Below are 12,703 nucleotides of genomic sequence, written 5' to 3' on the forward strand. Positions count from 1 at the left end.
TTTGTTTTTTGTTTTTTTTTTTTAAACAAACCAATTTTTGTGTATGTGAGTTGATGTATCTGTCAGGTATGTGTGTAACATTGCCAATATTAAAAATATGACATTCTAACCCCAAAAGGGCTTGGGTCCTTAGCATTTTCCTTTCTTTGTTTTTTCATGTCCAAGAAAATTCAGAGCTCTAAAAATTCTGAATTCAAAAATTTTATTTTTTTCCTAATTTTTAAAAGATTTTATTTATTTGAGGGAGAGAGAGAGAGAACAAGTAGAACGGTGGGAAGAGTCAGGGGGAGAGGGAGAAGCAGACTCCCCACTGAGAAGGGAGCCCAACGTCGGACTCCATCCCAGGACTCTGGGGATCGTGACCTGAGCTGAAAGCAGATGCCCAACTGACTGAGCCTCCCAGGGGCCCTGAAATCAGAAATTTTCTTAAAATCTTCTTGGTAGTGAGATAAAAGCTCTAGAGAAGTCCCCAAAATGGCCGTTACCATAGTGGGTGCATTGACTTTAGAGCCAGGATGTCAGCTGACACTCCAACATTCCCAAAAGGCTGGCAGGTACCGAGGAATCAACCCGGTATTACAACAATTTCTGGGGGGCGGGGGGGGATGAAGGAAAGTTTCTTGGTAGAGGAAATAGTGTTGGGGGAATTCTGGAAAATAGGCCCTAAATTCAGAGCTATCTTGTGGCTGATACTAAAGATTCATCAGTCTCGTCTCCCTTTGAACTCTCCTTAGATGAACCTTAGTCCAGTGGGCATCAACCTCTTTGTGCCCTACACAAATGGTGACGTGGACGTCCTCAGCACACATCCTAGGATGAAGGCACGTGTATTTCTAATCCCCAAATACTATCCGATGCCACCTCCCTCTCACCTAAGGAAGGTCTGAATTCAAATAAGAGAAAGACATTTCCGAGATTACCTTCATCCCACTCCAGTGCTCCACTCCAATTTATGAAAGCTATAAATCTCTTCTAAAGTCTTTTGTATTAACTATGATTAGCAATGTTTCCTCTGTATCCTGCAGAGTCTAACAGTGGTCCTGGCAAGCTCTCTGGGCCACCCATTCAATGATTATTTGCTCTATGTACAAAGCTTTGGATTATCTCCAATCAAGAGGATTATGTTTCACTAGGAAATTTGTCCAGTAGTTCTTGGGTCTGTTTCTTTTAGTCTGTTTCTATTGTTCTCTTACTCGGTGAGGACCATCGATATACTCTCAGAAGCAGGGGGCCAGAGGCCTTGAGCTAAGGTCAGTGCCCTGCCTCCGTGTGGGGAGTGACTAATGCTTTCTGAACTGTTTGTATTATCTCAGGTGTATTTCCCCGCTACCACCCACCCCCACCAATTGTTGAAAGGCGCAAAACACAACAAAGTATTATGGAGCCCATCGTAAGACAGGTATGATGTGATCAGAGACTGATCTGGCACATTTATCATTCAGGAAAGACACTGCTAAAAGGTTATTTTAGAACACAGTGCTGTAAACATTCGAGGGGCTATGACTCTACTCAGCAAAGGACAGGGATGAGTTCATCCTGCCTGCAAACTCAGAGTTTGTATGGAAACTAATTAGTTCATCCTCTATAAAGAGCTTTCAGCTCACTAGGAGAAGAGCGTCCAAGAGCAGATGAAGTGTTTAGGCTGTGATTTATACTTGCACATTAATCTCTTCAAGTACACATCATCCGGCTTTGAAACGAGGCCAGGATGCTGAGTCTCGCGGCGGGTCAGGAGCCCGGCTGCCCCAGGCATTTATAACTCAGTGTCAGCAGGAGGTTGATTTAATACCTGCCCTGAGGTAGTTGCTCCAAGCGAGGGAAAGGAAGAGGTACTATCAGGCTGCAAGGCCTAGCTGAGCCGTACTGAGCACGGCAGCAAATCCGTAGGTTCTTGAAGAGACCTCCCAACCACTTCCTTTCATGTCAGAGTTTACACTATCTTTCCTTGGTTTCTCTGAGGTTTGAAAGGTGGAGTCTTATTTTCATTAATCATCAAATAGCATGGTCTAAAAGACTAAGAATTGACTTAAGAATTACAGAACTCAGAAATATGGTACAATATTAGTACCCTTGACAACTTCCACAAAGACAGATTTCTAAGTGTCTGCTGGGTTCCAGGCACTTTTCTGGATGCTGCGGAAACACAGTCAATGAAGGAGATACAATCCCTGTCCTGTAACGGACCTTCTCACTGAGGGAGCTTCCACCAGCCCTCAAATATCATGCATTCACTTACCAAGTGCCTCCCGTGTACTAGACCCTCTGCTCCTTGCTGGGGAGACCAAGTTAAACTAGAGAGTGTCTTCCACCCCAGAGCAGTGGGAATCCTGAGAAAACCACCCCTTCCTGAATATGTGATAAGAATTGACTTAGAGAAAGATTTAAGGTCGTATGTGGGCACTGAAGAAGCCTCATCATCTGAAGTTAGGTCAGGAAACTTTTTTCTGTAAAGAATTAAGGAGTAAATATTTTAGACTTTGTGGGCCGTTTGGTCTCTGCTGAAATGATTCGACTTTGCCCCTGCAGGGCAAAAACAGCCATAGGCAATATGTAACTGAGAAAACGTGTGTGTACTAATTAACTTTATAGATGTTCAAATTTGAATTTTATATAACCTCCCTGAATTGTTAACTTTTCCTCTTTTGATTTTTTCAGTCATTTAAAAATGTAAATGCTCTTAGTTCACAGGCTGTTGGATGGATGTGACTTGGGAGTCATAGTTTACCATAGACCCTTGACCAAAAGCAGATAGGGGTCAAGGAAAGCTTATGGGGGGGGTGGTGACTGGGTGGCTCAGTGGATTAAGCATCTGACTTGATTTTTGGCTCAGGTCATGATCTCAGGGTTGTGAGACTGAGCCCCATTTCTGGCTCCAAGCTGGGTGTGGAGCCTGCTTCGGATTCTCTCTGCCCTCCCCCCATCTCTCGCTCTCTCTCTCCTTCTCTTTCTCTCTCCCTCTCTCTTAAAAATAAGGCAAGAAAAGAAAGCCTCCTCAGGGATAGTAACACGTGATTTTTTTAGCCAATCAAATGATGGGGCTAGGGAATAAGGAAGGATATTTAAGTTTGAGGAACAGGGCAATATAGAAAATAGTTGAAAATCATAGGGTTTAATGTAATTCTGTAAAAAGGATTTGGTAAAAAGTTAATAGTTCAGTCTTTTTATCCAGTATTGATAATTTTGGTGAATTAAAATTACCACTTATATTTTCTCTATGGGCTTCCTTTTTACAAAAATAGTATGTGATCGTTAAGAAAAATCAGAATATACAGGAAGCAAAAGAACCTAATGAATTCCCATATCCCCACCCACACAGACCAACCGCTGATGACCCTTTAGTGTATATCCTTTTAGATTCATTCTTCTTAATGCATACTTAAATATACATATTACTATGTTCTCTACAAAAAAGGGAAGATAGCGTATATACCATTATACAACCCATCATATTTTATTTAAGAAAGTTCAATAACTGTTGGTTATTTAGGTTATTTTGATTAGTCCTCTGATGTTGGATATATTGTTTGTGTCAACCATCCCTTTGAGTTATTCTGACTTGAAACTCTCCCAGAAAGTCCTTAGAAAAACTGATTGATGAATGACCGCTATAAAGCCATTTCCCAGATAGACAAGAGTTGTGAGCCATCATTGTGGTACACCAAAACTGGAAATTAGGTTTCAACCAAATTGTCATGTTTACCAACTTTCTCACAGCCAAATTATATGCCTATCTGAACCACAGAGGCATGCATTAGTAGGATGCTTTCAAAAAGTTCATGCAATTTTCTGCTTCTTAATCAAAAAGGCTGGGATGAATTAAGCTTACAGAAACCCAACCTGAACAATTTAGTGCAAGCTAAGGAATGTGGACTTAATTAATGAAAGTCCTGGGAGCATCAAAGAATTTCAAGAGGAGGAATGACATGATGTTTATATGGGTTTTAAAAATATGACCTGTGTAACCAAGAGAAGGATGGATTCCGTGAGGGCCAGGCTGTTGGCAGGAAGACCAGACAGGAGACCGTTACAATCATTTAAGAAGGAAGTGATACACATTTGAACTGTGAACACTGCGTAAGTGTAAAGGGGTCTGAACAGACAGAGCAGAGACTCAAAGTACCTACTCCACAGAATTTAGTAACTGGGTAGGTGTAGGGGGCAGGAGGCAATGTAAGAGAGGAGTCTATGTAGACACTTGTGTTCCTGGCTGGGCCATCTGGGTGGATAGTGGTGCCAAAAGTGGGGTAGGAGCAGGTGTTGGAGGAAGAAGATGACTTTGGTTTTAAATACATTGTGTCTGATGTGCCTGCCCATTTGAATGAGTGGGTGGGTCTAGAATGATGGGGGTGGGATTCCTACTGCAAATAAGGGTTTGGGGGTCACATGGCATGAGTGGCATTCAGTGATACAGGGTTGGAGAGCAGTGTCCCCAAATCTCAGAATAAAGAAGGCACATCCTCCTGGTATGTCATTTTTACTTGACATGAGAAATAGAAGTTGTATTTTATACTCACACATATACACATATAATCATTTTTACCTGACATGAGAAAAATTATATTATATATTTACGTATAAATTTATATATATATTTTTATGTCAAGTAAAAATGATATATCATTTGTGAGTGCATATCTACATGTATCTCCTGATTTTGTAAAGTTTGCATTATGCCACTTTGGTTTTACGGAAGACATATACTACTAGTATATGGTAAGTTTTCACTGAACAAACGGAATCCAAAAAAGGATTTTCACCTTAACAAAAAAGTGAGAATAACATTCAGTGTTTGTTTGGCAGCAGGCCGTTACAGAGGTAGCATGCACCTCAAGCAGCGAGAGTGCTCCCCAAGTCCCCTCCCCAGGACCTGCCCTTGGGATCTTAGCATCAAGCCTCCATAGCTTTGAAACATGTCTGTGAGCATCTGTGCTTTATCTCAATTTATTCTGTACATCTCTCAGGAGGAGAGACGTACATGTTTAACATTAGATGTTTAGCAGAAAAGTCTAACAGAGGTGATTTTTAGGGTCTGGGAATACTTGCAAGTTTTTCTATATAAATTAAATCATTGCTACTTTGCTTTAAGCCATTTCTGCATGTGGAAGTTTTTATGGGAATACTAGAATAGTGGGGGAAACTGTGTGTATGTTCTAGATAAAGTCAATTGGAAATCTCACTCCATCCCCATGACAGGCCATGGTCTTCTGCAAGATTTCTGAGAATTCCTGGGATGGAGGAGAATTCCTGCTCCTAGTTGTCTCTGGGTCCCTCGTTCCAAGCCTGCACCTTAAAAACCGATGATTTAATGGCCCTGTTTCAAATTATATTGACCTGTGGCAATTAGCTCTCTTTCTCCATTTCCACAGCCTCAACATTGCACGAAACTTTGGAAAACAAAGGAAGGGTTGGCATTACAGCAACACAAACAACTTCCAATCAAACACGAGATGTTATTGTTGTGAGAAGTCCTCTGCCTCACTAACATCAGAGATCCACACACACCCCTCGCCCCCGCCCTCCAGCTTGGCTATTTCATCCCACTTCCTTGTCCGTGTTTTCTTGCTAGTGTATCACTTCCTCTCCTTCATGCTTCTACATCACCCCTGTCCTTGTATGTTACCCTTGGGAATTCCAGATCTGTTTCACTCAGTTAGGCACTAATTCAGCTGTCTCTGGGTTCCTCCCAAGGTGCAGTTCCTGTCTACCTTTGCACCCCCAAACTCATTAGTGTGGTGCAGATGCTCAGGGGACTTTTATGTAACAGAAGCAACTCCTAGACTTACAGCTCTGAATAGAACTTCTTTCCCCATGGAAGATGGTATACGCTCTCCTTGAACACCACCAAAAACCCTCACAGAGTCCCTCACAATCTATTAGCTGGACTGTTGCGTGACCCGCAGCTCACTAGACAAGCGGTGCCCCCTCCTGATACACAGCCTTTCACACCCCGTCTTACCTGCCTGGAGTTCCCCTCACTCTCTTTATTAGCACCTAATTCCTCCTTCCAAAGAGGCCTTGAAAGACAAGTAGCTTATCGACCCAAGTTGATGTGGACAAGAAGCCTCTGTTCTTCACATTCTCCCAGATGAGCTCATCCAAAGTGCTATCTTTAACTACTACTCAAACCACAGGTCCCCCGAATCCAGCACAAATGAATGCCCCCATGATTCTGAATGCTCTCATTCACATTCAGACACAATGTACTGAAAACTAACTTATTTTCCTTCCTCCTTCAATATCTGCCCTTGTTATGATCAGTTTTCCACAGTCTCATGATACATTTTGCCTTGCATTATATACTATTTGCGTACATGTCTTAGTCTCCCCACTATCTTTACTGGACTCTATATCCAGGAGCTTAGGGATTGTATCTTATCTTTATGCCCAATAAACACCAAGCACTCAATACATGTATTTTAATAGACAGATGTATTAGCTACTCAACAACAATGAAGAGACAACATGACAGTATCTTCTCATCAGTCCTCGTGGAGTGCCAACAGTAGTCTGGGATCAAAAAGGACCATGGTTGAGAAATGAAGTTCTAGAGGCAAGACTGGTCTCAGGTCCTACACATGGGGGCTAAAGGGCTCCAATGAGCACCCAATGCTACCATTTCCTTTGTGTACATAGTAGGGCCTGAGTTCTAAGAATCTTAGCATCCACTTTTGCTCAGAACCTCCACACTTTTTCTCTGGGAGCAGAGGTCAGGCGATCTTCAGGAGTGGCTATGCAAGCTACGGTCAGGACAGCATTTGAGCAAGTTAGGGACTGACAACTGGAAAATCAAAGTCCCATTCTCTAAATGATGATCCTGAGGGAAAATTAGTCCGTTTTTTTAAAACCCTTAGGACAAATTTGCACTCTAAAGTGGAAGTTTTTACTTGGATACATAATCTATTTGTATATTAGCTATGCTGTGCTAATTTTCAGACAACTAATCACTTGTTCCAGATTAAAAATTGTGTAAATAGCTATATAAACTTTATTACAAACTGAATAGATTCCTAACAACACAACTTTTGTGGGGTTATATATTTTGAATTTTTAAAAATTAGACATGTAACCAAAAAACACCTGTGGTCAAACTAGTGTTGACACTAGCACAAACTGTTAAACTTTCTCTCTTTCCTGAATGGAATCTCAGGCGACCCATCTGAGTGATCACTGTCACCAAAACACAGAAACACGTGATCAAAAGTCAGGCTCAGCTCACAGTTTGCAAGTTGACCTCCCTGAATTTATCCTGTATTAAATCCTTTTCAAGCCAGTCGGGAGGGAGGGGTAGTGCGGGGTGGGGGGACAGCACCCCAGATTAAAAACCAGTGCATCCATGTGAACATAATTCCACAAATGGCGGCTCAGAGGAACTCTTTACAAACTCTTCAGCAAAAGTGGGAAAATTAAAAGACATTTTTTGGGAAACAGTTTTTGGACTTTGGAAGGAGGAGTCAGAGGGGAAAATACATGTATTTTATATATATTTATTATTGTCTTTTTAGAAGTTATACTTTAATCTTCTCTGGCTTTAATTTTTGCCCACATGGTACCAGCTGGGAATTGTGGAACCTACCCAGGAGACCAGCAAACAGCTGAAAATATCACATTCAGGAAGAGCAAGGTAATACTAACACCTTCATTTATTTTTCTCTAAATGCTGCCAAGAAATTTTGGGGGACTCTTTTCAGAGACACTGATAGGAAGTTGAACAGAAATCTTGATTTGTTAGGATAGATAATTATGCTTTTACCTCAGAGGCTATTAGTGGTCAATGTTGGTTTTAAAGAAAAGTGAATTTTTTAAACATAAGTAAAAAAAAAAAAAATAGGCAAAACAAATCCAATTTTGTCTCCACATATGATATTCATAAATTAAAAGTCCCCATGGGGGGGGTATAAAAATATGAAATAAATGGAAAATGCTTAAGGAAAGGAGACATACTAGCAGAGATTACTTCAAGTTTAGAGAGAGGATTCTGAGGTAATTCCAAATAAATTCTTGTGTCATCATTTATTATACATTTGGGATTACTCAAAAATGTTAGTTACCGAATCTAACATTTCAAATGGGGGAAAAAAACTTTAACGCTGATGGAGAGGGAAGCGGGGATTGGGGATGAGCAAACCAAAGACAAATTATAAAAATACTATATTCTATTCACTGAATACTCCCAAAATATGAGCCTGTACTAATCTCACAACTTGCCTTGGGCCTTGGCTTGCTTCAGTGGCTGCTGGTTCAGCTGCATGATTATAACTTATTTTCCTTTCTGTGGACCTTTTTTTTTTTTTTTTTTCTGGAAAACAGAGAATGACAGAATTTCCCTTTGGGCCTTTGCACGAGCATAAGCAGAATAATCCCAAGCCTTCTACATTTGAAGTAAAGCTGCTGGAGTAGTGTTTTTACTTTTTACCCAGACTATCACTGATAACTTAATGCACCTGGGAAGAAGGGAACTGTAGTGGTTAAAGGCACAGCCTCTGTATTACGACAGACCTAAGTCTGAAGCTCAGCTCTGTCTGATATCAGCTATCTAACTTTGTGCAAATTGTTTAACCTGTTTTATTTGCCTTGGCTGAAAAATTGTGACAAGTTCCTCATGTAAAATATTTCATGTAGTGTCCAACTGCATGTTAGTAAGTGCTCTAGTAAATACTGGCTAGTATTAAAATGGATACTTTCAAATACTACTTTCCTCAAAGAAAAAGTAAATGGTCATGGAGTATGCATGGCCATGGGGCTTTGAAGACCCCTTAAATGGCTTCATCATTATCATCAAAAAGTAGCCCAGTCTGAAACTGGCTGAGTGTCCACATTACAGTTCCCCCTGCAGAAGGGAGACAGGGTTGGGAGTGTCTCCCCGAGGAAGTCAGAGCAGTGGACACTTTGGGAATTACAAATTAATTGGGAAGGTACTGACTGTGCCCTCTGGGAAAAGTGTTTATTAGAAAAACACTTGTAGCTATACTATAGTTTAAACTAAAACTTAATTTTTTAAAAAAGTGAAAGCAAAAAAACCCTAAAACCCAACCAAAACAAACCCCAAAACACTCATACAGGTTGGTAAATTGTATTGCCGGTATTTCTTCCTATTACTTACATGAAGTCCATGGGATCTTCACTGTGCTACTTCCCAGTATCAACTCGCAAGTTTCAAGAATATGTATGAGAACCCGATCCTCTCCTGAGCATTTTATATTCCCAGCCCTCTTAATTACCTGACAGTTACTGTTCATTTCTGTGACGGGGGAAGGAAGTAGAAGGGAATGACAGGAACCATATAACAAAAAAATAGTATTAGATAATTTCTAGGAGGGGTAAGCACAAGGGAAGTTATTGCTACCTTCTTAAAGAGAAAGAGTAATCCTAGAGAGTGACTTAAGGGGACAATGCTTTCAAGAGAAACAGTAACTTAGACAGGAAAGCAATCCTCATAATTTTCTGAAACCTGTTGTTTCTTCTGATTTCCTATTCAACATGGTGCAATAGTTTCTATCTTTGGGGGAGATGCTGTGAAAAATTACCAATTGGAATTTAAGTCTGGAAACCAAACAACTTAAGAAAAAAATTTTCCATATTTTGAACTTTACACAACATCACTTTTGCTTCTCCAAAAGATTTGCCAAAACAGCTCTGGTAAACTTTTTCAGAATCATGACCTATGACTCAAAAATGCTCTTTCTCAATCTAAATGGAGCCAGTCAAGTGCTTGTGCACTGAGTCCTCCTCCTCGTACCTGGGCAAGAGGTTTCTAATTTCCGCAGATCAGGGTGGTTCCAAGACTACCTTCTGAATACATCAATATACATAAATATTCCTGCTCATGCCCCCTAACACAGTTTCTTAAATAACATAAGTGGCGCCAAGGCCGCATCTCCAGTGACCTGCTAGAGCAGAGCTTGTATTTTGAGACAGGCTTGGAAGGGGCTCACACAGGTAGCCACACAAGAGTATCACCAGTGTTCAGTGTCAAGGTTTTTTCCAGCCTCCTTTCCTGTTTCACTGATGCATGCTTTTCAGCCATTCTTTCATGATGGGTCATGAGTACATCTTCTATTCAAACTTCTATTCAAACTACAAGGTGATTTAATAAACCACCTGTTACCAAGCTGGCAGGGGAGGTGGGGAGCCTGACTTCTCAGTGGGTCTTGGCATTATGTGGCCACATGAATTTCTATTTTCCTGATCTAGAGATATGTTAGTACAGGACAACAGATTTGTTTTTTTCTGGGTCCTACTTCCAAATTATAGTAACAATAATTCATTTTAAGTAGTTTGGTTAAGTACAGGACATTAGGATAATAACACCCGCATCTACCTGTACTCACCTAGTTGTTCCGAAAATAAGAAGTTGGAATTTTTGAAGCCTCAGGAGCTTCATACAGAACATTTCCTTACATTTCCATTCCTTCTTGCTTTAGCCACCAGTTCCTAGTAATATTTAAAAAAAAAAAACAAAAAACGTGTATATTTGAAAAATTTTTTGGGAAAAACTCTGAAAAAATTCCTTCATAGTTTTCACACTGCCCATCCCTATCCTCAATTTTGTGGCGTATCTTGTCAACATGAAGATAGAGCAATGGCTTCCAAGTGTTGAAAGATACTTTATTACGTCAAGCTGTTTTGTGTGTGGAGTCATTACTGCAATTCTAACTGACCACACATCACAAACCAAGACCCAGATACAAAGAAAATGCTACCTCTGAGTGTTAACCGGCCATGCGGTGGAAAGAATACAAACATGTTTCCCCCCTACAAGCTATCCTATCTTTTCCAATGACCCACCAAATCCCATTTGAATTCAACCGTCCATAATGATTAGAGAAGCAAGCTCAACAGAGTCAAGACTGAATTCAAATGCACAACGTACTTGTTTCTCCCTGCCTGTCTTCTCAGAGGCACGATGCTTGGCGTAATACTTAAAAGCATTGGGAAAGAAAGAAGCATCTATAAAAAATAACACAATGACTTTCCATCAAACCAGGTTTTCTATTGTTCTGGAAAACCAAGTAATAGAAGTGGAAAGTAACAGGCGGATACTGATCTGGCTCAAGGACTCACAGAGCTTTCCGCACACAGTCTCAAAGCATAAACCACATCAGACTGACTCAGGCACGGTGGCTATGGGGACCCAAAGCAATCATTTGGCTCAGAATCAACTCAAACTTTTCTAGACATTTTTAGGCAGCAGATCCTTACAAACATGTTCAACAGCATCCAAGCATTCAAGCATGGACAAAGCAAGGTCACTTAAATAGAATCATAAAATACTCCATTTACCCATGGCTTGGGAAGAAAATGGTTGCAGTGCTAGGACTACACGTACTAAATCAGACTCCCTCATACTTACTTAACTGTTCATGTTAAATACATCACAACTTTTGTCAAATATCCACAGCAAAGTTCAAAAAAAATCTGAAAGGATTGGTATAGATTTTTAGTCAACTATACAATAAAGAAGCTGGCATCTCTACATTTATAACCTTTTTACTTTCTTAGAATTTTTAAAAATTTTAAGAAAGATTTTATTTTAGGAAGAGAGCGAGTGAGAAAGAGGACACATGAGGGGGGGCGGGGGGGAGAGAGAGAGAGAGAGAATCTCAAGCAGACTCCATGCTGAGAGTCCGAGGCAGGGCTCCATTCCACAACCTTGAAATCATGACGTGAGCCAAAATCAAGGGTCCGATGCTTAACCAACAGAGCCACCCAAGTACCCCTACATCCTTGCTTAATAAGCAAAACATAAACCAAACACCTGATTTCATCAGCTTCTTCTCAACTAGTCATCACCCTTCAAAATGGGGATTTTAACATACTTAAAATTTTACTTTCTGAATATTCTTCCAATCCCAATCTTAAAACATAAATCTGCTTGCAAACACAAATTCTCCTTTCTACTCTCTATCTCCTTAGACTCCCACCCTAACTAAAAAAATAAATAAACAAAAGCCGATTTAAGAAACTAACTTCTCTTAACAGATTACTACAGAATTGAGACATTATGAACAGCTTTGTTTCCCTGTAGTTAATTGGATCTGACGATACCTTTTCCTTTCACTTAATTTCTTTCTTTCGACACCCCCAACGCTGGAATACAAACTTTATTTTCCTGCATCTTTTCCAGTAAGGGTGAAATACAAGCCACTAAATTAGAATCTCCCCTCTCTCACTAATAAGAAAACCAGGAAGTTGGATTTAAAGTGTTTGGTTTGTCCTTGTCCTCCTGGAAGAACTCCCGGTCTTTAAAATGACAGTGCAGCTGTTGCCTGAAAATTATACAGAAAGATTAATATATTCTCAAAATGATTTTCTGTCAGGCAAGTTGAGTGTTAAGGGCTTACAAAATACTTACATCTAAATAAAGGCAATGCTCTTTATATCTATAGGAAACTAACAAAAATAATGTGGATGTAGATTATAAAGCTCAATTTTATTTTAACCCAGTGCTAAATGACAAGAGTGTCCTGTGATGACCGAATGCTTGGACAATGTAGGGTGTCTGCCGTCACTGAGCCAAAATATGATCACATGCTTCAGAGTCAGAGGCCGGGTCCTCAAAGCCAGCCAGCTCTCCCAGGCAGAGATGAGAACAGGAAGCCGGTGGCTTCTATCAACACCCAGATGACAAGTGAGAAGTAGTGAAATTTATAGCCATAAATCTTTCAGAGGCAAAATTAAGTCAGCAATTTATTGGTAATTTATG

Source organism: Mustela lutreola, chromosome 4 (assembly GCF_030435805.1).
Source record: "Mustela lutreola isolate mMusLut2 chromosome 4, mMusLut2.pri, whole genome shotgun sequence".
Classification (NCBI taxonomy): Eukaryota; Metazoa; Chordata; class Mammalia; order Carnivora; family Mustelidae; genus Mustela; species Mustela lutreola.